Consider the following 27,678-nt stretch of genomic DNA (forward strand, 5'->3'; position numbering starts at 1 on the left):
TCAGGGCTGACGGGGGCTCCACGGGAAGCCTGAGGGCGCATGCGCAGCTTCAGCGCTGACGGGGAGCTGTGTGGAGTGAGCCTGAAGGCGCATGCGCAGCTTCAGCGCGGCCTGGTGTCTTTTGTGGGGGGAGTGAGCCTGAAGGCACATGCGCAGCTTCAGCGCTGACGGAGAGAGCCTGAAGGCGCATGCGTGCTATGCGCAGCTCGTTTCAGTGTCGCCTTGGCAACCAGGAGATGGCTCACGTTTTTGGTCACTTTCGGCTAGAATCTCACCAATCAACCTGTTCAGAGATATTACTGCCACACCTAGGGAACAGTTGGGACTTGAACCCGGGCCTCCTGACTGGGAGAGCAAACAAAAGCCCATTTTCTGAAGAAGGGTCCCGACCCGAAACGTCAACTTTCCTTGCTCCTCTGATGCTGCCTGGCCTGCTGTGTTCCTGCAGCTCCACACTGTGTTGTCTCTGACTCCAGCATCGGCACTTCTTGCTATCTCCAAGTGATTTATCACCTCCTGACTCGGAGGTAGGGACATTACCAATGCATCACAGTCAGGATGAGTTGCAGCCTGAACCTCCTGCAGCCAATCTGCCTCTCATCAGTTTGCTCACACTGCAGCCACATTGGGTTGATCTTTTTTCTTTTTCTGATTTCAGATACATACTTTCTTCAATTTAAAACAAATCTTTGTATTCACACATAGTCACAACCGCAGTTCAGTTCCGTACAGTGGCATACTAAGGATACAAACAAACATTGGAGTTTGATTCCATTCCTAAAAACCAAAGGCATTTCTTTCGCCTACAAGACTACATTTACATACATCCGGGGTGAGGGAAGAGAAAATAAAGATTATTAGCTGCGGAGTGGAATGAGAGTAGCTTGTTACCACCTTTGCTTGGCTTCCCTGTCACTGCCAAGCAGATTGGCATCCCAGTGCACAGGGAGTTGGGAACATGTCGTGCAGAAGATGGATTGTACCGATTCTTAAGTTTCCTTGCACCCGCCCGCATCCCCACCTTCAAAGCCGTCTCCTCATTATCGAGGAAATTTCATCCCAAGGAGTATGCAAAAGAAGATGGACCAGGAAAATAATTGGGCGAGACTGCTGCAGATCATGTATAATGCAGCAAATGAAATTAACTGTTTCATTAATAAGCATTTAAAAGGCGAAGGACGAGTGAATATTGTTGTTGTTAGACCTAATGAACAGAAGTAACTTATTTTCTCTTTCCTCCTTGTTTGACAGCAACAGTTTTTTTAACATTTCTAATTAGGATGCTGTCTTTGTAATTCAGCATATACTTAGCTTTGTGCAATTTGGAATTAAGCCAAACAAGTATTTTTCAGTTAACGTGATAAAAATCAGTTCTATTATGTTAAAATCCATATAGAAAATATTAAAAGCACTATTCTTATGTCTTAGTAACCTGCACAAACACACACCGAAACTCCAAGTATACAGAAAAATACAATTTTGCAGAGAATCAGAGATTAAACTTCGTCAAATTAGAAAATGCTAAGCCAACGAAGTCGTCCATGCCCACAAGCATCAAAACCCAGACAATGCCCAGATATTGGCTGATAACATTTCAGCCACATAAGTGTCAAGCAGTGGCTGTTTCCAAAAGTCAGAGTTTAATCAATTCCTTTTGGCATTACCATCATAGAATGCCTCACTATCAGCAACCTGGTTGTCAGTATTGACCAAAAGTTTAACCAAGTCAGCCACATAAATACTGTGACTACAGCGGAGGCTAGAGATTGGTTATTCTGTCATGAATGACTTACCTCCTGACTCTCTAATACCTTTCCCCAATCTACAAGCTGCAGAGATAGTGATTGAGACACATTAGTTGCAGTCTACCAAAATTCCCTAGATCTGGAAAGGTTCCAGCAGAATGGAAAACTGTAAATGTCGCACTTTTGTTCAAGGAGGGAAGCAGAAAGCAAGAAAATAGAGCTAAGAATGGAATGGTACTCATCAAGGACAGAGAAGCATTGAATGCTCTATGGAAGAAGCACTTTAAGACTATCTTCAACCAAGACTGAGTCCTCAACATGAGTGACCTCAACTTCACTTCACAGCATGCTACCCATCGTTACCTCAGCACAACCCCAGAAATTGAAAAGGCTATTCAACAGCTGAAAACCAACAAGTCTGTTGGTGCAGACAGAATCTCCACCAAAATACTGAAATATACTGGGGAACATGGTTAGATCATATACTTGACCTCATTTCCATCATCTGGAAGACGGAGGGATGCCAGGAGATCGTTGCGATGCTGATAATTGTAACCATTTTCAAGCAAAGAGATAACATCAACTGTAGTAATTACAGAGGAGTATGTCTGCTGTGTGCCACAGGGAATGTCCTCGAAAAATATCCTCCTCAATCGCCTCCTCACAGTGGCTGAAAAACTCTTTGAATTCACAATGTGAATTTTGTCCATCAAGAGGCATAGAGGATATGATCTTCACAGCAAGATAAATTTGAGTAAAATACAAGGAGTATTCAGAGCAAATATAAAGCAACATTTATTAATGGTTTTTTTTGACATCTCCAAGCCCTTTCATTCTGTCAGTCAGAAGTTACTATGGAGACTACTCCTCAAATTTGGTTGCTCATAGAAATTCATTACCATCCTCCACCTGTTGCCTGATGCAGTGCAAGCTCTGATCCTCACCAAAGGATCAATCACAGATATAATACTCATGCAAATGGGGTGAAGCAAGGCAATGTCATCACACCAAGCCTCGTTTCTATGTTCCTTACCACAACATTTCCCACCCATATCCATGAAACTTCCTACTGGTGTGGGGCTAATCTACAGGACAAGTGGGAAACTCTTCACGATTCATTACCAACTATCCAGAACTAAGAAACAAAAAAAAAACCATGTTTACTGGAAATCTGAAACAAAAACAGAAATTGCTAGAGAACCTCAGCAAGTCTGGCAGCATCTGTGGAGAGGAAGCAGAGTCAACGTTTCGAGACCAGTGACCCTTCTTCAGATTTAAGAATACCCTAGCGTCTGTCACCAAGCTGCAGTATGCAGATGAAGATTGCATACACAAACACTCAGAGACTGAACTCCAAACTACTGATGTTTCACAGCGGCATATGAAAAAATAGACTCTAGGCTAAACATCAGGAAGTCAAAGGTCTTCTAACAGACACTCCTGCCACCCTCTCTCCCCTGGATATCAAGATCCATGGTGAGTCACTGAATAATGTAGACTAATTCCCATATATTAGGAGCCTCCGCTCACCCAACTTTGCAGACATCAACAGTGAAATTTGACATTGTTTCTATTTGCCAGCAATGCCTTCGTCTATCTGAGGAACAGAGTGATGACAAAGACCTCAACACTAACATAAAATTCATGATCTTCAGAAGTAGTAGTATTACAAGCCAGCCCTCCATCTGAGTCCCAAAATGGACAATGTACAGCACACACCTTAAGCTCCTTGGGAAATATCAATAGTGATGGCTTTGCAAAATCCTGCAAATGTACTGGTTGGATAGGCAATGCAACATCAGTGTCCTTTTCAGGCTAATAGCACCAGCATTAGGCACTGGTTATGATCCTGTTACGCTGGCTGGGTAAACCATATTATCAGCATACAAAGAACATATAGCATAGGAACAGGCCCTTTGGCCCTCTAAGTCTGTTCCAACACATTTTGCCCTTCCATATTAAAACTTTTTTCACTTACAGCATCTGTATGCCACTATTCTCTTCCTACTCTGTATTTGTCCAGGTGCTTCTTGAATGCTGCTATTGTGTCTGCTTCCACCACCTCCTCTGGCAGCGTAATCCAGGCCCTCACCATGCTTTGTGTGAAAAACATGTCTTGCACATCTCTTTTAAATTTCCCTCCTCACACCTTGAACCTGTGTCCCCTAGTAATGCCTTTTACAAGACTTTAAAACAAGCTCTCCCAGTTTCATCAAACCAAGTGATTACTGGAACTGTAGTAGAAACACTTCAAGGATATCCTCAAAGCCTCCCTGGAAATATGTACTTTGTGGGAATGTCTAGTCCAAGACCACCCAAGCTGAAGAAGAAAGAACCAACATTCTGAGCATTTCTGACATTTCTTGACGGACACCAAATGCAAACAGCAGAAGGAGTGTGCGAAAATCCAAGTACCCCACCCATGCATTTAAGCAAACACCACTTGTCCCATCCTTAGCAGTGCTTGTGGATCCAGCATTGGAATGTTTAGTCATTTTAGCACTCAGAAATATGTAAGGTTCTGAGGGGACTTGACAAAATAAATGCTGAAAAGAAGTTTCTCCTTATTGGACATTGGATATTTTCAAAATAAGGAGTGTAATATTTAAGATGGAGATTACAAGGAATTTCATCTCCCAAGTGCCTAGTAGTATTGTGAATTCCATCTCCAGTAGAGCGGAAAGCCAGCCTGCTTTGCTGCAGATTTTGGGCATGTGGCCATTCTCCAGAATGCCAGAATCTATTGTTTTGCCAATGGGCCAATATGATCCAGAAAATCTAATAGGATGCCATCCATCCTGGCAGAATTGCCCATTTTCTGTTCTAGGGTTCTAGGCCAGCTTCCAATTCCACAAGGATAAGGTTAGCTCACAATAGGACAACTTACAATTGTTTCTCTGAGGTTTCCTTCTGATTATGTTGTTTAGCAAGGGATCTGTTTGAGTTGGCCAGTAGTTTGGCAGCAATAGCATATATCAGACGTATTGAAGAAATCTCCACGGCTCCTTTGACAGATAATTATGGAAGGGCAGAACTAACTCTTGCAAAGAAACAACATTGAATGAAACAGACAGAATGGTGTCCTTATGTTTTGTAATCCTTAATGATTCTGTAATACACCATGGCTAATTTGATGTCTTCCGAACCCACAACCTTGACGACTTAAAAAGACCAAGGCAGTTGGCAATGGGGGCATAGTAACTTGAAGTCACACACCTTCCTGACTTCCTGGAAATGTATCACTGCCACTCCTTCATCGTTGTTAGATCAAAACCCTGGAACAATGATCTAGGAGCACCTTAACCTCACGTGGACTCACAGTTTAAGGCAGAGGCTCGCTGCCGTCATTTCAAGGACAGTTAGAGATGGGCAATAAATGCTGGTTTTGTCAAGAATAAATGAACAACGTGCAAAGAAATCACCTTGTGCAGTTTCCATACACTTTCCTTGTGTTTGCTCCACGCATGCTAAAGCAAAGCTGCCAAATTTCTTACAATGAATTAGTGTTATTACTGGTATTGTGCTTTCTTCTTTGCTGTAATTACCCTTTCCAGAAACAAGTTATGGAAAGAATTGCACAACGTTCTCTACAATTGGACAACAAAAATTGTCAATTCCCTCAAGATTCTAAAGCCATTGCTCAATGCTGCAGCATCTGGGTTTCAGTTTGATATGGTAAACTAGCTTCACATCACATAAAGAATGAGAAAGGTTCTGGTACATTGTATGGTCAAGTCAGAGGTCTCAATTGTCCCAGGTTTTATCATAGCTTGAAGATGATTGAAGAACGATCCAAAATATTTGTGTATGCAATTAATGGAAATTCTGCCCATCTACATTCTAAGCACAACTCTTCGGAATGTTGTGGACATCTGGCTTTTTCTTTAGCGTGTATTGTTGGAATGCATGTGTCAATTGTGTCACAAAGCAGAAATTTCCCAAAACCCAAGACCAATGGCATAGGAGCAGAACAGGCACTGACAACTGGAAAATTTGACTTCACCCCTTTCATTACAAAACATGAATTTTGGCTGATATTTTAGATTACTTTATGGTTGTATTAGAATGAATCTCACTCTCAGACAAATACAAGGTAGAGACTAAGCTGGGTCCTTACTTTTACCCATAGAAGTTATATAACCTTTGGGACTCTTGAAGAGTCTGAAATATTTTGCTATTTCATTGTTTGCAGTTTTGCAGCAGATGTTTAACACAGGCTATTATTATAATTAATTTCAATGTTTCTTCTTCTCCTAGTATAGATTGGTGGCACTTACTATTGTGAAATATTGTTTGCGAATGTAAGACAAAGCTAACTGTAATTTTAAAGCATTTTAGCATAACAGGATGAACTGAAAGAAAAGTTCTTATAACTGAAACTTTCACAAGTTATCAAAATCCCATGCTAACCAGCAAGTGAAGTTCAAAGAATATTGGGTATTACTTTTGAAATTCTGTAATCATCGCATTTCATGTAAGACTGATACAAAACTTAACAAAAGCATGAAGAGTGACCAGCAGCTACTAGTGATGGATTGCTTTCAATCACCATTAAGTAAGCATTGGCTACAATTATGGAAATGGACCACAACCTCAAGTTATTTATGGATGTATTGAACTTTTAAATGGAACATGTGTTTTTTTAAAAGAAAGAGACAATGTGAAATGCTGGCTGATAATGTAAATTCAATGGCTTTCTAAAATCCCTATGAAGTGTCGCATCAGAATGTCAAAAGAATGTCAGACAGCATCACTTCAAAGGAAGAGATGCCGTTCAGAAAGCTGAATGTTGATTTCCTACAGTTTGTGTCCCAGATTAAAGGCATGATGTAAGTTGAAAGAAATGCAGTTCTGGGCAAAAAACACGTTTGTGTTTTACTTATCAAGGAATATACAAGCAGGGAGGGTAAAAACTAACTGTGACCCTTATATGCTAGTGTACTATCTAGTAGTTCAAGTTACACTGAATTGTGCTGTGAAGAGACAACTGAAAATTTTCACTAGACATTCTGTATGTATGGCTGAAAGGAAATAGTAAATGACATGGGCAATGGCTAGAAAATTGGAAAAAAATCACAAAATCACCAGTGAAGAGCTTCTTGATGTGAAGAGCGTAACGTCCCACCTTCAAACCAAGTGTTGAAAGCAAGATGGGACTCTCACAAGTGAGCATGACAGGCCTATTTGCATACATTGGTCTTGCATTATTACTAATCTTACTTCATTAATATGCAGTTTCCCATTCACCATCTACTGGATAGCAATAAGGCAGCAACAATTTTGAAAATGAAAGTCAAAGCAGTTACTTGGCAATGCCGTCTCACTACATGCTCCTTCACGTCTCCATTTTGGACACCAGGCACCAACATCTCGTGGCAGACTGCATGGGCAGCAACAGCACACATCTGCCATCCAGACACTTTTGCATCCGACACATACTAGCTTCACCATAACGTCATGGCAAATCTCTGATCCACTTACTGTATGGTTTTGCATTTACATGCTACAATTTGGAGTGCACTGGCACCTTTTTTGGAAAGCTACTGCAAGGACACTTTACGCAAAAGTACCCATCTCGTGAATTAGATGCTGTATCTCAGGACTGCTCATTCACTCACTTAGTACTGACTCACTTTGTGCCTACTTTGGTGCCCACAACATCCCTCCCTTGCCTTGCCTTGCCTTGTGGCGTTTTGCCCTCTCAGCCCGATCTTCAAGCCTCAGTAATTCCATCTGATCTTGCTTTTTAGCACAGATCCATTTTCATGATTGTCATGAGCAGTCAAGGTGTGGACATGTTGCTTTACAGCATCTATCTCACAGCTACAGCATATTCCAGAAACCGACATCAGAAACACACTGATGTGCATCTACCAAATGGCTAAGACTCAAAGTCTAAGGGAAACAGTCCTCAGTCAGGTCAAAGGGGGCCACCGCCAGTAGTGGCATCTTGATGCAATAAGTAAAGGGCATCATTCAATCTCAGTACAGGGCCTTCAACACAGTCAATCGACTGCTTCAGATGGGCTTGGTCAGCAGGTGCATAACACAGCAGTCAGGGGAGTTAGTCCTGCAGGTCCAGTGCTAACAGTTAGGGAAATATCAGTAAGTCAAGGTTGTCTGTCCAATTTGGTCAGAAGCGTGGGCCACAGTCAGCACAAAAGTCATTTGAATGAATTAGCTATAAGAGGCAAGATGAGCTATAAAGGAGAGGCTAAAAAAAACTCGGGTTGTTTTCTCTGAAGCAGCGGGGGCTGAAGGGAGACTTGAAAGAAGATTATGAGCTATGTAGATAGGATTGACAGACGGAATCTTTTTCCCAGAGTTGAAATGTCTAATACTAGGGGACATGCACTTAAGGTGAAAGGGCGGTGAGGGGAGTTCAAAGGAGATGTGAGGGACAAATTTTTTATATAGCGTGGTAGGAGTCTGGAACGCTGTGCCAGGGGTGTTGGTGGAGGCAGATACAATAGGGGCATTTAAGCGACTTTTAGATAAGCACATGAATATGCAAGGAATGGATGGATATGGACCAAGGCCAGACAGAAGGGATTAGTTTAATTTGGCATCATGTTCGACACATGGACCAAAGGATCTGTTCTTGTGCTGTATTGTTATATGGTCTATATGTTAAAGTTGGGGAGTCCATCAGATGAAATCAATGCTGAAAATTAGAGTCAGCAACCTGGGATCCAGCGGAATCAAGAATGGTGACTGGGGGAAATATGTCATTAAAGTGGAGGATGGGATGGAGGATACTGCAGGGTTGGGGAGTGCTGGTGGTTATCAGTGGTCACCACCACCTGGCCTCAATGAGGGACTGTGTAGTGCAGTGGTGATCATGACTAAACTGCAGGGCCAAGGCTAAGGGGGTAATGTTGAGAGCTGCAGATGCAATTCCAAGTGATATTTGGGAACATGGAGGATCATTACTGTTTGTCTGGCCAGGAAGTGCTGGGGTACAAAAAAGGACATGGAGATTCAGGGAGGCCACTTGATTACCAGGCTGAGCCTGAGATTTACTATGTCTCTTTCATAGTGTAGGTTGAGGTCACCTGTAATCATAGTACTGTGCATGTGAAAGTTATGCAGTGTCAAACTGTATGGGGTGCAAATGCTGGTTGTAGGCAATCTTCTCCATGTCATTAGTCATTGCAGATTGAAGATAGTAATCTCTGTGAAACAGAAATAATCAAAGGTGACCTTGAAATGGCATTTGCAGGGCACAAAGCACAAAGGTACTGCAGTATCTCGTAGATTGCACAAATAATTCCTTCTCACCTTGAGCTGTTAACTATTCACCAACATGATCTTACAATGATTGCTGCTGCATTTATCAAGATGAGGTCTCATGTCACAATTCCATGCAGAGGTATTCCATGGCCCTCTTTGTCAGAGTGCTCCTCATCCCACTGTATGGATGCACTGTCACAGAACTATACCAACTGCTGGAGCAGGACATGGGTGTGGAAGGAGTAGGTGGCTATCCTAGCCGGGTGACAGCTGTGTTAAAGTTTTATGTAACTGGCCCCTGTTTGGGACCTCTCAATCTTCAATCCATAAATACATAAAGGCAATTACTGATGCAATTTCTGCCAGGTCATTCAACTTTATCCCATATCCTTGTGGCAAATTCATTGTTACAGCCCTGACAGTATGTTATGGCAACATGCTTTTTCCCTGGCATAAGGTAGGATAGACTGTATACACAGGGCCATATCATAGCATAACTAAATTCATTCAATAGAAAAGAGGCAAATAATCTATGATCATTGGTGCTATTTACTGGAAGTCTGCACCAGGTAGCCAGGGAGCTGCCATGACGCATTTATCCTTGGGAACACTTGATGCCTTATAAAGATGGTTAGTGGGAGACAAGGCTGATAACCAGGACTGATGACCCAGTTACACACTGCATGACTGAAGCCAAGCATAGATGCAACACTGACTATTCTTCAACCAGGGGCCTTGGTGAAGCAGGTGAAGATGAACTTCAGATGCTTAGAAAAATGGAAAGAACTGCAGATGCTGTCAATCAGGAACAAAAGCAGAAGTTGCTGGAAAAGCTCAGCAGGTCTGGCAGCACCTGTGAAGAAAAAATCAGAGTTAATGTTTCGGGTCCGGTGACCTTTCCTCAGAACTGGGGAAGTTCTTCACAGGTGCTGCCAGACCTGCTGAGCTTTTCCAGCAACTCTGTTTTTGTTCAGATGCTTGGATCAGTCTGAGGAACCTTGCAATACACTCAGGATGGAACATACTGTAAAATTAATGCATGCTGTGCTCTCCACAATTACAGCAGGCAAATGGAGATGTGATCAAGGTTGAAGAACAATGAGGGCAGGAATAGTACTCCACAGAGGAAGACGAGAACATTGAGCAGGAGAAACATCAACTCGTGCATGACACAGTGCAGCAGTGTCAAGCATAACAACCCATACAGGACTTAATTAACACCCAGTTCCAGTAGATGAGAGCTGAATGCAGTGAGCATTCATTTGTCCAAATGTTTAGCAGTCTGTTTCTGATCTGAAATTAAAGGCAGCTTCAGTTTGGTTTGCTGAATCAACATGAATGTTTTGAAGCATTCTAAGACTTCCTATATGTGACGGTCTTGCATTGGACAGTGAGAAGGTGCTAGGCTACACTGAGCATTGGGAAAAGGTAGCACCGACTTCGGGTTGTAAGATGGGATGTGGCTAAGGACAGATAAGCTGTGACGCTTGGTTCTCAAACAGCAATAGATGTACTGCAGAAATTCACCAAAGATCCTTAGACAGCACAATCCAAATCCATGATTACTTCCTTCTGGAAAGACAACAGCAGGAAATATATGGGAAAATTGCAACCTGCAAGTTCCCCTCCAAGCTACTCACCATCCTGACTTGGAAATATTTTATTGTTCCTTCACTGTTGCTGACTCAAATTCCTGGAATTACCCTCCTAAAGACATTGTGGGTCTATCTACAGCACGTGGACTGCAGCAGTTAAAGAAGGCAGCTCACCAAGGGCAACTAGGGACAGGCAATAAATGCAGGCCAGCCTGGGAGAATAAAATAAAAAGAAAGGCAAAAATATATTATAGAACCTTATACCACTTGATAGTTAAGTGCAAGCAGAAAGTCGTGTTTTATTCAGTAGCTCATAATTCACACAAACTCTTGCTTTTTTTTTAACAAGACTAGCCCAACACAATGCTGAAATGAATTGAGAATAAGTAATTAGGGTTGACCAGAGGAAATCAAAGCAGTAGTTTTAGTAAACAACGTGGCACTACTTGGTTTGTTTTGCTTCATCTCTGCTCATGTTTGTGGCCCTAGGGAGAATCCATTGCTGAAACCACCCTCGTCAAGATGGTTGCCAACTCTTTTTACCTGACTTGGCTTTCATACACTGTTAGTTTTATGCATAAGACAAGCTGTTGAGTCAGATTTTCCAAATGCAGGCTGCAGTCAGTCAATTTCACTCACTAGTCATCTATTTCAAGAAAGCAAAAATACTTTTCAAGGTATTGATCTCCCAAGATCTATTTCCAACAATAAAGTTCTGTACTTGAAATGGATGTTGTAATAATTGTCCTATGTATTTATGTTAATAACCAGTAGAGGGCAATCAATCAACATACTGGAACATTGCAAGGCACTTGGATCATGAGAACACTGTGGAGCTGGATGAACACAGCAGGCCAGGCAGCATCAGAGGAGCAGGAAAGCTGACGTTTCGGAACTTAGATCATTAATGTTTTGTAAACAAAAGAAAGGAACTAAGCATGCTGGAAATCAGAAAGAGAAATTGCTGGAAAAACTCAGCAGGTCTGGCAGCATCTATGGAGAGAAAGGAGAGTCAATATTTCAAGCCCAGCGACCCTTCTTCAGAACATTCTGAGAAGAGAAATGTTAACTTGGTTTCTCTCCATAGATGCTGCCAGACTTGCAGAATTTTTTGACTAACTTTTAGTAAGCTGTTTCATTTGCTTCTAGCATGATTTCTTTGTCTCTTAATACAAGCTTAGGTCAGACTTCATAGTAACTGTTAATCTATGTTTATTGTTACACTGTACATGATGATAAGGCTATGGAACAACATGTTCTGATCTGCGTAAGGTCCAGCTTCTTGTAGGACACAGGCACATGACTACAGAGGTCACAGAGACATGACAGATGCCCTCAGAGGCTCATCTACATATTCATTGCTCCATAATTGTCTTCAAGGATACACCAATCAAGAACAATTTATCTTTCCAAACATTCAGTGACAAGTAGTACAGTACCCCTTAAACCGGTCATTAGAATTGTTACTCTGAACAAAAAAGGCTATCCATCACACCGCTATTAAAAAATGCAAGACAGAACTGAGGATATAATTTGGGAAACCTGGCCAAAGAAACAGTTAACAGACTCAGGCAGCAGGCCATGGAGGAGTCCATGAGACTTGACTGCCTTTCTCTCTTCTATAGTTTTGTGCACTGAGTTGCCTGTGGAGACAGAGCACACTGTGTCTTCCAGTACTCGTGTTGGCTTCTATGACCAGTAGGCAATTTTTTTTTTCTTTTGGCGGGGGGGAGGGCTGTTACTTGGCAAGAGTGCAAGCATCTCCTCCAAGATAACATTTTCATTTAATTTGATATGTTTTTGTTGAGGTTTTGTGGCAGTGCCTTTTTGTGCGGTTTTCATTTATTAATACACGCTCACTGAAACGTTGCTGTGCTGTTGTAGGAGACTTGGTGAGCTTTTGCAGTGCATCTGGGACATTGTCTACACTGCTGCCACTCAGTGTCAAGAGATGTGAATATTTAAGGTGGTAGACAGGCACTTATCACGCAGACTCCTTTGTCCTGGATTGTATTGAGCTTCTTCGATGTTGTGGGGGCTGTATTCATCAAGACAAGTGCAGCTTTGTCGATTGCAGACACGCTTTGAGAAGTCATGAGGTGAGTTACTCACTGCAAAATTCCTAGTCACTGACCTGATCTTGCAGCCATAGTATTTATATGACTGGTCCACTTCATTTTCTGATCAATGGCAACCCAACAGGACATTAATGGTTGAAGATTTAGAAATTATAATGTCATTGAATATCAAGTGGAAATTGTTAGATTCTCATATATTAGGAATTATTATTTTCTGGAAATAGTGTGGCATTAATATTACTTGCCAGTTATCAGCCCAAGCGTCAATGTTGTCCAGATCATGCTGTATGAGGAGCTATGAATGGTACTCAACACTGAGTGAATATCCTCACTTCAAACTTCAGTGTCATCGATGAAGTAGCTGAAGATGTTTGGGCCTGGAACACTACCCTGATGAACTCCTACAGCGATGTTCTGGACCTAACATAATTGATCTCCAGTAATTACAATCATCTTCCTTTGTGCTATGTAGTCTCCGCCAATGGAGAATCCACCCCACTCACTGATTCCCATTGATTTGAGTTTTGCCAGGTCTCCTTGATTCCACACCTCTGTCAAATGACTGCCTTCAACATCAAGGCAGTCATTTTTGTCTCACTTCTTGAGTTCAATTCATTTGTCTGTGTTTAGACCAACGTTGTAATAAGATCAGGAGCTGAGTATCCCAACACATCTCAAATGAGAATTAGTGAGGCAGTTGTTTCTGTGTAAGTGCCACTTCATATTAATGCCAAAAACACCTTAAACACTACACGTTAATCTACTGTCAGTTAGTATTAATTTTTGTGTCAGTGATTTTTAATTTACAGATGACAAAATCATTGTAAGGTCTTCTGCTTCATAACTTCAGGGCAAAAAAAAAATCCCAGAACCAAGAGCTGTCTTTCTCTCTGTATCTGTCTTCACCCCCACCCCCCTTTAACCACCACCAAAACCATAATCCCATGAATTTGTACAGGGTCAGGAAGACATATATAAATTTGCTGTATGAGATATTCCACCTCCCAACAAGCTGATAATTTAAGATGTGGGTTCCCTGCTATAGATTAAAAGAAAGCTTAGGAGGAGCAGCATAAAATCAGTAAAACATCATTTTTTTAACTTCATTAGGTCAGGGCTAGAATCCACCCTAGTTGTTAGTCAAGAATGCCTGTTCTCAACCGTCCTACTCTGAAGGCTGAAAGTCAGCCTGTTTAAAGTATCAAAGAACAAAGAAAATTACAGCACAGGAACAGGCCCTTTGGCCCTTCAAGCCTGCGCTGATCCAGTTCCTCTATCTAAACCTGTCGCCTATTTTCCAAGGATCTGTATCCCTCTGCTCCCTGCCCATTCATGTATCTGTCTAGATACATCTTAAATGACACTATCGTGCCTGCCTCTACCACCTCCACTGGCAACATTTTCCAGGCACCCACCACCCTCTGCATAAAGAACTTTCCACGCATATCTCCCTTAAACTGTTCCCCTCTCACCTTGAAATCGTGACCACTAGTAATTGAGTCCCCCACTCTGGGAAAAAGCTTCTTGCTATCCATCCTGCCTATACCTCTCATGATTTTGTAGACCTCAATCAGGGCCCCCCTCAACCTCCGTATTTCTAATGTAAATAATCCTAATCTACTCAACCTCTCTTCATAGCTAGTGCCCTCGATACCAGGCAACATCCTGGTGAACCTCCTCTGCACCCTCTCCAAAGCATCCACATCCTTTTGGTAATGTGGCAACCAGAACTGTACGCAGTATTCCAAATGTGGTCGAACCAAAGTCCTATACAACTGTAACATGACCTGCCAACTCTTGTACTCAATACCCCGTCCGATGAATGAAAGCATGCCGTATGCCTTCTTGACCACTCTATCCACCTGCGTTGCCACCTTCAGGGTACAATGGACCTGAACACCCAGATCTCTCTGTGCATCAATTTTCCCCAGGGCGTTTCCATTTACCATATAGTTCGCTCTTGAATTGGATCTTCCAAAATGCACCACCTCGCATTTGCCTGGATTGAACTCCATCTGCCATTTCTCCGCCCAACTCTCCAATCTATCTATATTCTGCTGCATTCTCCGACAGTCCCCTTCACTATCTACTACTCCACCAATCTTAGTGTCATCTGCAAACTTGCTAATCAGACCGTCTATACCTTCCTCCAGATCATTTATGTACATCACAAACAACAGTGGTCCCAACACCGTTCCCTGTGAAACACCACTGGTCACAGTTCTTTATTTTGAGAGACTCCCTTCCACTACAACTCTCTGTCTCCTGTTGCCCAGCCAGTTCTCTATCCATCTAGCTGGTACACCCTGGACCCCATGCGACTTCATTTTCTCCATCAGCCTACCATGGGGAACCTTATCAAATGCCTTACTGAAGTCCGTGTACATGACATCTACAGCCCTTCCCTCATTTATCAACTTTGTCACTTCCTCAAAGAATTCTATTAAGTTGGTAAGACATGACCTTCCCTCTTGCCTATCACTAATAAGCCCATTTTCTTCCAAATGTAAATAGATCCTATCCCTCAGTATCTTTTCCAGCAGCTTCCCCACCACCCCACCAGGCTCATGGATCTATAATTACCTGGATTATCCTTGCTACCCTTCTTAAACAAGGGGATAACATTAGCAATTCTCCAGTCCTCCAGGACCTCACCCGTGCTCAAGGATGCTGCAAAGATATCTGTTAAGGCCCCAGCTATTTCCTCTCTCACTTCCCTCACTAACCTGGGATAGATTTCATCCGGACCTGGGGACTTTTCCACGCTAATGCCTTTTAGAATACCCAACACTTCCCCCCGCCTTATGCCAACTTGACCTAGAGTAATCAAATATCTATCCCTAACCTCAACATCCGTCATGTCCCTCTCCTCAGTGAATACCAATGCAAAGTACTCATTAAGAATCTCACTCATTTTCTCTGACTCCTCGCATAACTTCCCTCCTTTGTCCTTGAGTGGGCCAACCCTTTCTCTAGTTACCATCTTGCTCCTGCTCCAATCCCCTCCTGTATTGGTGCCAATTAATGGAGCAGGTAGAAGTCAAAATGCTAGGGCACAAGTTGAGATATGTAGTTCTCATCACAGTTATGTCAGGATTCCACCCAACCAGCCATATGTTTTGCTGAATAATCTACCACAATTCTTTACAATTGGTGCAACCATCACCTAAAAATATTTCTGATTGTCATATAGTTGTCGGGTGCAAAATCTCCCACACACTCATCATGCTGATACCAATGATATAAGTTTTTGAGAAGATTTGTAGCTTGGGTTGTGCGTGAGGTTGTAGACTTGCTCGGTGAGCCAGTGTGTTTGACTGTATAGGTTTCGTCACCCTGCTAGGTAACTTCGTCAGTGCGCCTCTGGTGAAGCATTGGTGTTCTGTCCCGCTTGTTATTTATATGCCAGTTCTCACTGGTCTCCGTACGCATGGACAAAGAAGGACATGAATTCGACTGGGACAAGACATCCATAATAGCACAAGCCAAACAGAGACATGCCAGAGAATTCCTGGAGGCCTGGTATTCCAACCAGAACTCCAACAACAAACACGTTGAACTGGACCCGATTCACAAACCACTGAAAAACAAAACCAGAACCAATGCCATCCACCCCAGCAAACCAAGGCATATAAATAACAAGTGGGATAAAACACCAATGCTTCACCAGAGGCACACCAACAATGTTCCCTAGCAGGGTGACAAAATGTCTGCAATCAAACACACCGGCTCAATGAGCAAGTCTACAACTTCACCAATGATGTAGATAAGGAAGGAGAATGTGGTACTATAGTGACAATTTAGGCAACTATGTCAAAGATTAGCAAACAGCGCCTCAAAAGTAGTAATCTCTGGATCACTCCCTTTGTCTTGTGCAACTGAATATAGAAATAGAAGAATGAGACAGATGAATGAAAGATAGAGCATGAGGGTGGGCATCAAATTCTTGGAGAACTGTGACTGGCACTGGGGGAGATGGCATCTGTACAACCAGCACAGGTTGAACTTGAACAGAGCTAGGACTGAGTTTCTTGCAGGGAATTTTGCTAGTGCTGTTGGGGAGGCTTTAAACTAACTATTGGAATGTGAGAACTAGGAGAGAATATTAGACAGTAATGTCAGAGTACTGGGAGAGATTGTAGCATGAGAATAAAAAAAATAAGTTAATAGGGAATTTGAAGTAAGGGAGGAATTAAAACTTTCTAAATCAGGGTTACATCCCGTGCATGTGAATGAACCAAGTGTAGTAAATAAGATTGGTGAGCTACACATGGTTAACTTAAAAGGGAATCCCAAAGTGGTGTTAATAGGCAGACCAGAGCTGATTGGGGACCAAAATGTCAGTTTAGGCATGAAGGCTGCAGCATGGCTGAGGTATTAAAGGAATATTTTGTATACATCTTTACCAAGCAAGCAGAGATTACCCAGCCCATGGGGACAGAGGATGAAATTCAGTCACAAAAAGGGTTCGAAATTGATAAGGAGGTGGTATTAGGTAAACTGTTAGCCCTTAGAGTTGACAAGACAACATGACCAGATGAAATGCAAGATTATTGAAAGAAATGAGAGTAGAATTGCTGAGAAACTGACCACAATCTATCAATCTTCCCTGGGCTTGAGGTGGTGTGAAAGACAGTCTTCTTTTTTTAGTTTTCTTGTATTTTTGATTGTCGACTGAAGCCAAAGATTGCTGAAAAATTACTGCATGTTTTAAAAGCAGGTAACCTGACACACATTGTAAACACTGTTTACACAGCTGCTGGTTCAAACAGTAGAAAGAAAAGGCACAAGAGGAGCCAGAGCCAGGATAGTTGGAGAATGAGCCAGCAACAAATAGCTGATTGATCTATGAAATAATGACCAGTTATTGAATGACATAGGCCTTCTGCCTTTTGAACAACTATGTGATTGGTTCCCAGGTAGTTGAATAGCTTGGGCTGTGAACAAGATATGGAGAAGCCATTAGATCTCCGTCAACTCAGGTGGTCTGTCTGTTCTCTGAGGTAAAAGCCACTTTAATCCTGAGGAAAATGGTTCATCATATCTTCAGCTGTTGCTGTAAGCTGTGGTTTTTAATCAATCGGTTAAAATAAGGTTTAATAAGTGTAAACCAGTCACCCTATGCCTCCTGCAAACCAATGAAAGCATCTGGGGAAGAAAGACAGGGAAGTAGTGTTCTGACCAGCCAATCCTGTGAACAGAGACCACTGGTGGAAGTTTACAAAATACTGATAGAACTGGACAGAGTAGTCAGGGACAAACTGTTCCCACTTGTAAATTGAGCAACAACAAAATGCCACATGTTGGCAAAAGAAGTATATTCGATGTGAAAAAACTTTCAGTGAATTGTTCGGGTTTGGAACACATTATCTGGAAATGTAGGGGAGGCAGCTTCAATTGAAGAATTCAGAAAGACTTTATATTATTAGTTAAATAAAAATGAGTAGGGTTATGGGGAAAGAATAGGAAGATGGCACCAAGTCCCAATGCTCATTCAGAAAGCCAGTTCTGCAACACAACAATTCTGTAATTCTATGTAACAAGTATATAGATAGAAGCAGCAGGATGAATTTTCGAGGATATCACCCATTCGATGCTGGATACACGCATGGACTTTCATACTACCACCGTCTCCTTGAGCCCTATGGAGCAATGGCCGAGCGAAAGGAAAATGAGGCGCCTGCAGCCATTGGCAAGACCTTGGACTCTTTTGCTAAACAGGGAGGACCAAGTGTCTTGAAAAGATGGAGAAATGGTTATCAGCAGTATTTTGGAAATCCTTTCAGAGAACTCCTGGTGTGGACAGAGCCTCAGAGACAATCTGATGCTGACACCAGTGCCTCACAAAGCTGTAAAGACAGCGGTGGGTGGGGGTGGGGGTGATGCACAGTGTGGTGTGGTGGCTGGGGCTCCTGCATTTGTACAGGAGGTTCTCAATAGACTGGCAGCTAGAGGATGACCATGCTCATCAAAGGTTGACAACGCAGGGCAGGCACTTCACAGGAGCATTAACATATTTTCAAAAGTCCACCTAGTTGCACTTAGGTTGCATGGAGTTCGATCTTGTGGTCAGAAGTCACATTTGTGTACTTGCATGAAATGAATTGTGTGGATGTACCACTGAAAGAATCCTTTGCTTTTTAAACACTACTAAATCACTAACAGTGTACTGGCTCCCAGAAAGGCTGTGGTAGCAAGATGCGCTTTCAGTGAGGTCACTGCCATTGCCATGATGTTGCCTTCAGGCAAATGATCAGGACAATCAAAGTCTTGACAATGGGGATCAGTGAAAGATGAAAGATTCTTTGCAGTGTTAGAGCAAGGCTTGGGTGAAATGTGTCTGGATTATTGCCATGAGACCTCTCTAAATGCATCTCTCACTGCACCTTGCCTACTCTCCCTCAAGAGTCGTCATTCCATTGTGCCTGGTCACCATTCTCCTCCACATCCTCATCACTGGAGGGGCTATTGCACTCCTGAATGTCCTTAATGCTCAAAGCTTCTCCTTGCTGTTGTGCCACACTATCACGGTATATGCAAGATCCTTATTGGGATATATTGACCAATTCCACGGGATCTAGCCAGGCATCTTAATTTCAGAAGTCCTCTGGCCTGCTCACTGGTCGCTCAACATGTGAAATGGCAGCAAAGTACAGTATCTGTACTGTTCATTTGTGCTGGGGTTCCTAACAAGCACAAGTGGCCACCTCTTCCTGCCTGATTCCAGTATGAATTCCTCATCCAGCCTTTAATATCCAGTCACAACGTGAAGACATTGAACTTCCCAATCTTTCAATTGTCCAATCCCAGTGGAATTCCACTTCTGGTTTTATGTTTGCCTCGCGACAACAGCAAGAAGATGTTATTTTAACCTGGAATTTTACAAGTGTGTTTTATATCTATCACTGTGCTTTACGAAGAAGTAAAATTAACAGGCTTTTTTTTAATCTCGTCTTTTAGCTGTTCGGTTTTGCTTTAAGAGAACGAGTACATAAACAGGAGTTTTTTGGTTTGTCATATTAACTCTGGATAGCACACAAGCATAGATAACTCGTGGACGCCTGAAAACATGATAGCCTGATCCACAAATTTCTCTGAGAGGGACCTGCCCATTTACTAGCCCCGAAGTTCCATTTGGAGGCGTCTTCCTTCTAACACAGAATCTGTGCGACACAGCAGAAGTAAGTTCCAGTAACAGAGCTCTGAAGAGCGAGAGGGGCGGACTGCAGGTAATGTGCGAGCTTCTGGTTTTCTTATATCCATTTGACAGAAATTAAGCTCTGAACATTTCTGTACTCAACAACAGCCATGACGTTCCGTGTGTAAAGCCTACTGTAAATACTGGCGAAAGAAAAGTTGAGTAGAACTGACTGCGATTATTAACTAGAACTGTTTTCGGCGAGCCTTGATAGCTCCCAGCAGTCGGGGCTATTTATTGATATTAAAAGAGTCTCAGAAATGACTAGATATTGGGCGCTGCAGGTTCATTCGTGCCTAAGCGAGAGTGAAGGCTGATAGTCTGTCTCCTTTCCTCGGTGATTAATTTGGGGCTTGTGGTTTCATAAATGTTCGGTCAGCATCTTCCTGCGAATTACCGTGCTTCATGTGCAGATCTTGGCGGTCTAGGTAGGTCAGCCTGTAATTCGATTGCAGCCAATCTCGGTTGTTGAGAAACAAACCAGGCGCTGTAACTCTCCTGCCGCGCACTGTTCTCCAGGTGAGACCTCTAAAGCACATTGCCCGAGGCCATCACATCATGTTTACATTATTAACAAATACGGTCAAAATCAGACTGTTTCTGAATGTAAGATTTGGATTCAAGTTGTAAAAATGCAAAAGCAAAAGTGGCACGTTTCTCAAAATTAGGATACAAGGACTTTTTTTATGCTCATTTTCCTGCACAGTTAGAACAGTTGTATTTCAATAAAAAAGTAAACTCATAGAATCCCTACAGTGTGGAAACAGGCTACTCGACCCAACAAGTCCGCACTGACCCTCCAAAGAGGATCCCACCTAGGCGCATCCCCCTACCCTTTCCCTGTAACCCTGCAATTCCTATGGCCAATCCACCCAACTTGCACATCCCTGGACTCTATGGGCAATTTGGCATGGCCAATCCGCCCAGCCTGCACATCGTTGTGATAGCGGGAGGAAACCTGAGCACTCAGAAGAAACCCAGACACGGGAAGAATGTGCAGGCTCCGCACATACAGTTGCCCAAGGGTGGATCTGAACCCAAGTCCCCAAGAACCCTAACCACCGTGCTGCCCAGACTCTTATGCTTGCTTTGGAATTGCTAGGCTGTAAACCTGACCTCTTCTTGCATGGTTCCTCCTTAAGTGCTTCTTCACGAAACATGGGTGGGGTACCACAGTCCCGGAAAAAAGACAAGTGCCAGCCAGTAACTTGTGTTTTGTTTATCGACTGAAATCTCCAAGTTGCTTGTACCTTGACAGTTTAATGTTCACATTTTCCAGCAGGAATTACAATTTTGATCAGGAGCGGGAGAATCATTGATTTCTTTATATCCCTCACTGACCAAGGGTCCATGATTGCTGCTGGGATCAGTGAGGAGGAACTGGAATACCATCGTTATTATTATTGAGGCATTATTTTAGTCTTTATTATACTGAAGTATGGGAAAGAAAAAGATATTCGGCCCCAGCAGGTTCTCTTTGGTGCTTATGCTCCGCACGAGCTTTCTGTCATCCCTTTTCATTCCGACTATCACAACCTTTCTCACTCAGGGAGAAGAATTTATGCCCTAAAGGAAAGCACAGGAGTAATGGCAATGTCACTGGACAAGTCATGCAACTGCCTGTGTTCATGCATCAGACACACGGGTTCAAATTCTACCATGACAGCTAGTAGAATTCAAATCCCATTTACAAAATATGAAATTGAAGCTTAGTGTCAGTAGCAGTGTCAATGGAACTAGGAAATATGATATATCTGCCTAGTTTGACTTGCACATGACTCCAAATCCTCAGTAATGTGGTTGCCTTGGTCTAGCATTGCAGAGAGTAGTTAAGAGGCAAAGAAATTTAAGATGTGTTTCAGATGCTGTCCATCTCATTGAAAAAAAATATATGCAGTTCACTTGAACTGTTCCTTATGGTCAGGAATTCAAATTTCTAAACATTCGTTAGGAAAATATGCTTCTCCTGAGTTTCGTCTTGGGTTTTACAGTACGTATAAAATTAATTTGTGCTCCCACCCCACTTTCTGGCTCAGATTGTCCAGTTAGGTATATTGGCCTAGCCTTCGAAGCTCTTTGTTTTGTGATGGAACAACCCCAATTTTTAGCGGAATTTTTGATCTCAGTTGAAGCACAGAAGGATCAGTGCAGCCTCTCCAGGGTAAGTCCCAAGGTTGCAGGAGAGTTGAAGGAAATGGAGGGCTCTCCTCTTTTAACAACCGTAGTTGCCTTTCAGGGTAAGTTTTTAAAGGTCTCAGTTCTTTTAGTGAATGTGGAAGAGTGAGGAGCTGGACTGGATTTTACATCCACAAATCAGAATGCCCTCCCATTTGAAGAAAAAAATAGGCTCTGATCAAGGTTATCACATCATTCTCTGAAAGTTGTGGGGGGAGTCTGAAAATGGGCATCCCATCCAGCATTTTGAAATGATCAGTTAATGAGCCAGTGAACTTCTTAACAGGTCGATCATCTGAAATTTTTTATTTGTTGCACTGCTGCATTTTACGGGCACGGGACTTGAAATAGTTTGGAGGTCATTTATGACAGCAATGGCAGGGCAGCACAAAGGCAGAAATAATAATGGCTCCTGGGAAAATGGTTTAACGTAGTAGCAGATTCCCCTGGGGTGGGTGATAACATCTGTAATTAAAAAGAAAATTTGAACTTTTTTGAACCTTCAGTATAAAATAGAGACATTTAGAGAGGAGGAGGCTCTTAAATTTGTAACAGTGACCGACTTCCTTGTTGACAACAATACCCCTTTTTTGCATACTATCCTGGCCTACCATACCGATTCGGTGCACCCGATGCTTTGTTTTTATAAATTGGTCTTCTTCACACCAGAAAGCCACTATCGGCCATCTAACATTTGAGTGGCCAATCTGGAATGGCTGGAGTAGGAACAAATGGAGCATTCATATTCCGTTTGGTCTCCCTTACCCCACTGACAAATACAAAATTCAGCCTGGATGAGTGCATGAGTGAGTGAGTGGACAGTTGGGCTGTGCTGTGGTCAGATCGAGAGATGATGGTCAATCGGAGGTAGTAGGAACTGCCGATGCTGGAGAATCTGAGATAACGAGGTGTAAAGCTGGATGAACACTTCAGAATACACTTTCTGAAGAAGGGTCCAGACCCAAAACGTCAGCTTTCCTGCTCCTCTGATGCTGCTTGGCCTGCTGTGTTCATCCAGCTCTACACCTTGTTATCCCATGATGGTCAGTCGGGATGTGTTCAGGTCAATAGGGTTAATCGAGCCATTTATTTACACCAGGCAAAGATTAACCAGCATAGCATTTCCTGGCTAAGTATCAGGTAAGTCCCTTCATCCACCTGCAGTCTTTGACCCTGAGCTCAGCATTGGAAACTTCTACGTAGTGTCCTAAGCAATGCAAATCAGCCTATCAGAGGTTTAAACTTCATCAACAATTACATTGTGCGCTGTGTGAGCCAGAACTTCTGATGGGTCCTGGCGCCTAATACAGATTTAAGTCCAGATTTCTCTGTTCTCACAATGAAAAATTTGGGCCTTTGTTAAAATAGAGTGAGGGCTGCATTTTACCATTCCTTTGCGATCAGGTGGGAGTTAGGAAGATTGTCAAAAAAGGGCAGTAAAGCAACAAATGATCAGCAAAGTGTTTTTGCACTGCCATGCTATGTTGCCAGTGGTAGGATAGATGGCAGAAGCATTGCCCACCAAAGGCCCATTTAACTAGTTAAGTGCCCAATTAAGGGCCACTTCTCGCCTCTGCCAGCTTATTGTCAGCATTGAATGGGGGCGGGGCGGTGGTGGGAAGGGGTGGGTTTCACTGCTCCCTGCGGAGACTCATGCAGCCTCCCAGTAGGTAAGAGTGTGGGGGCCCTTTCTTTTGCGGCTGAGACCTGGCCCAGAGAGGGGCTCCCTGGTGGTTATGGCCTTCCCTGCATCAGTGACATTGAAGATCAGCAGTCAACCATCTTCCCCACACATCCTGATTGCCCACGCCTGCCATCTTGGTCTGCACAATCCCAGTTTAACCATTTTGGATTGTGCAGGGCCATCATTGCACCCTCAGCTTGCAGGTGCACCCTTTTGGTGTTGCTGCTGAAGCTGTTGGCACGTGATTGAGCAGTCAACCATCCATATTAGGGATGGCAGCCATCACTTAATTGGCTGCTGTCAAGGAGTTCGGTCTTAGCCATCCCATAAAATTTAGCTTTAACTCTTTTACAGGACACTTTGATTTATATTCCATGAAATGCTGATAACCATGCTCATTCATAATGATAAAAAGAACTCTGACATACTTGTTTGACCCTCTTAGTATAAAACATTGCAAGCCAACACCATATGAGGAAGAGAGATAGTAGGAACTGTAGATGCTGGAGAATCCGAGACAACAAGGTGCAGAGCTAGATGAACACAGCAGGCCAAGCAGCATCATAGGAGCAGGAAGGCTGACGTTTCGGGCCTAGACCCTTCTTCAGAAATGGGAGAGGGGAAGGGGATTCTGAAATAAATAGGGAGAGAGGGGGAGGCAGGTAGAAGATGGATAGAGGAGAGGATAGGTGGAGAGGAGACAAACAGGTCGAAGAGGCGGGGATGGAGCCAGTAAAGGTAAGTGTAGATGGGGAGGTAGGGAGGAGATAGGTCAGTCCAGGGAGGACGGACAGGTCAAGGGGGCGGGATGAGGTTAGTAGGTAGGAGATGGGGGTGCGGCTTGAGGTGGGAGGAGGGGATAGGTGGGAGGAAGAACAGGTTAGGGAGGCGGGGATGAGCTGGGCTGGTTTTGGGATGCGGTAGGGGGAGGGGAGATTTTGAAGCTTGTGAAATCCACATTGATACCATTGGGCTGCAGGGTTCCCAAGCGGAATGAGTTGCTGTTCCTGCAACCTTCGGGTGGCATCGTTGTGGCACTGCAGATTTGGGACCACACCCAATTCACAGGCAAACAATTTTTTTATAATCCATTGCTTTGCTTTTCATGAAAGAAGAACCATACCCAAGCAAATTTTGGCTTGTAGCCAAATTTCCAGTATGCTTGCCAGAGCACTGAAACATTTGGAAATGTACCCTTACACTGCACATCTGTTCCTCTTGAAATTCTCAGATATAGTATATGCCATATTAAATACACTTATTCTCTCATTTGAACACTTGTCTTTTCTATTTTGCTTGATAAGGTCACAGACTTTTAGAAATAATTCCCAAAGTCTTTTCTACATCTTTATCTATTGGTTTGCCCTTGAGAAATCTCTTCACTTCACCATTCTATGATCCTTAATAATATCTAGTTCCTTTTTGATTTGTGAATGCTGTGCACTGTTTGCTGTGACGTGTTCATATTTAACTCTTTCCAGAGTGCAATAAACAGGTAAATTGTCTTTTTATTTTCATCTCTCAGTAGCTTATATGACAATCATGTGACTCCAGACACACAGAATTATGGTTGATAATTAGATGCCTTCTGAAACAGTCTAGCAAACTTTTAAGTTGTGTCTAACCCTTATCAAATCTGTTAAAATGAATGAACTGGACAGACCACCCATTGGCACAGTGGAACACAAGTGGGATTGCCCTGGAAGTCCTGAACATTGACTCTGGACCCTCTAAAGTCTTATGGTATCAGGTCAAACATAGGCAAGGAAATCTCCTGCTGAGTGCCACTTACAGCCCACCACTACTGATGCAGCAACACACTTCCATGTTGAACACCACTTGAGGATTTAATGTTGGTCACCAGGAGTGGCTCAGCAGCATCACTCCTGATTGTGCTGGTTGAATGTTAAAGGGTACTGTGATAGGTGGTGAAGGAGCCAAAAGTAGGAAAATCATGCTTGTCTCATCCTAATCAATCTGTCTGCCGCAAATGCATCTGCTCATGACAGTATCAGTATTGACGACTGCACAGTCCTCCAGTATGTTATGTGAGACTATTACCATGCTAAATGGAATGGACATTGAAAAGATCTAACAACTTGAGATTGGGCATCCATGAGGTGCTGTGGGCCATCAGCAGCAGCAGAATTGTACTCAAACACAAACAGCAACCTTGTGGCTGGTAAATCCCACACTCAACCACTGCCATCAAACTGAGTGATCAGCCCTGGTTCAATAAAGAATGCAGAAAGGCATGACAGGAGCAGCACTAGGCATCCCTAAAAACGTGCCCTCCTCATAAAACTGCAACACAGGACAATCCAAACAGAGTAAGCAGCAAGCGATAGACTGCGACAAGCAAACCCATAAACAATTGATCAGGCCTAATCACTGCAGCCCTGCCATTTCCAGTTGCCCCCGATGGGAGAGCCCAGCACATCAGTGCAAAAAACAAAGCTGAAGCATTTGCATACATCTTCAAGATTTGCCAAGTGGGTGATCTATCTTGATCTCCTGAGGTCCCCAGTATCACAGGTGCCAGTCTTCATGTTTGATTCACTCTATGTAATAACAAGAAACAGTTGGAGACACTGGATACTGCAAAGGCTACGGGCCCTGAAAGCATTCCAGCAATAGTATTGAAGACATGTGCTTCAGAACTAGCCATGCCCGTTGTTAAGCTCTTCCAGTATAGCTACAAAACTGGCATATACCCAGCAGTTGGAAAATTGCCCAGATATATCCCGTGCAAAAAAAGCAGGACAAATCCCCCACCCATTTTTTCTCTTTTCATGTTTTTTTTTCTTTCTACTTACCTCCCATCCTCGGATGGCATCGGCGGTGGCATGTTAGCTAGCGCAGACTCCAGTTGGAGCCCAGCAAGGACTCCAGGCCTTGAGGTGAAGCCCAGCATGGAGCCAAGAACCTCCGGCCTTGTGGTGAAGCCCAGTGCAGACTCCCAGCCTCGAGGTGAAAACCAGCACAGACCCGAGTTGAAGCCCAGTGCGGACTTGTCTGTTTTTTGTCTTTCGCACTTTCTCTGCTTTAGAAGGATTGTAATCTGAACCTTTAACTTAATTTCCTCATTTTTCAAATTTACATCTAAACTTTCGTACCTAGGCACCTTTGTGCCTAAGATGGCACTGGAAATGGCAACTTTGTACACTTTTCACTGTACTCATGTATCCCTATTTTGTCCTCAATGTCAAACCTAATTCTAATTCTAAATCCAACCTGGCCAATTACTGTCCCAGTTTTACCTCAGGCATTAGCAAAGCAACAGAAAATGTCATTGACCATGTTTTCAAGTGGCACTTGCTTGGTAATAATCTTGGCACTGACATTCATTTAGGAGTGTGCTGGAGCCACTTAGGTCCTAACCTTGTAAGAAGCCTTAGGCCAATCATAGGCAATAGTGCTGAAATCAAGTGTGAAAGTGAGGGTGACTGTCCTTGACATGAGGACATCATTTGACCGAGTGTAGGATCAATGATCCCAGCAAAGCTTGAGCCATTGTAAATCAGGGAAAAACTCCCCACTGTTTGGAGTGATACGTGACACAAAGGAAGATGGTTGTGGTTTTTGAAGGACAGTTATCTGATCTATAAGCCATCACTTCAGGAGTTCCTTAATTGTGTTCGAGACCCAATCATTTTCAGCTGCTTTACCAGTAATTTTCCTTTCATCGTAAGATCTGATGAATACACAAAATTCAGCACCATTCATGACTCCTCAAATATTGAAACAGTCCATTTCCAATTGCAACAAGACCTTGACAAAATTCAGACTGGGCTGATAAGTGGCAAGTAACATTTATGCCATATAAGTGTTAGGCAATGACCATCTCCAATAAGAAAGAATCCAACCATTTCCCTTGACATATAATGACATTACAATCACTAAATTATCCACTATCAACACTTCTGGATTACCTTTGACCACAAACGATAGGATAAGTATTGCATTTACA

General features: G+C 42.9%; 1 protein-coding gene across 4 annotated transcripts in view; it reads left to right on the forward strand.

The window, feature by feature from the left end:
• The window catches only part of LOC109913330 (atypical chemokine receptor 3), a 37,004-nt gene that overhangs the window by 2,829 nt on the left and 6,497 nt on the right, over positions 1-27,678 (forward strand). The window contains exon 2 of one of the 4 annotated variants that reach the window (XM_020512828.2): positions 19,612-19,880. The exons of 1 other annotated variant lie outside the window; for it this stretch is intronic. The gene's annotated coding sequence lies outside the window, so the exon portion shown is untranslated. Of the gene's footprint in view, positions 1-19,541; positions 19,881-19,941; positions 20,007-27,678 lie in introns of those variants that run through there. 2 more of the 4 variants (XM_048598864.1, XM_048598866.1) reach the window with 2 other exon arrangements.

The sequence above is a fragment of the Rhincodon typus genome, chromosome 7 (genome assembly GCF_021869965.1).
Source record: "Rhincodon typus isolate 14 chromosome 7, sRhiTyp1.1, whole genome shotgun sequence".
Classification (NCBI taxonomy): domain Eukaryota; kingdom Metazoa; phylum Chordata; class Chondrichthyes; order Orectolobiformes; family Rhincodontidae; genus Rhincodon; species Rhincodon typus.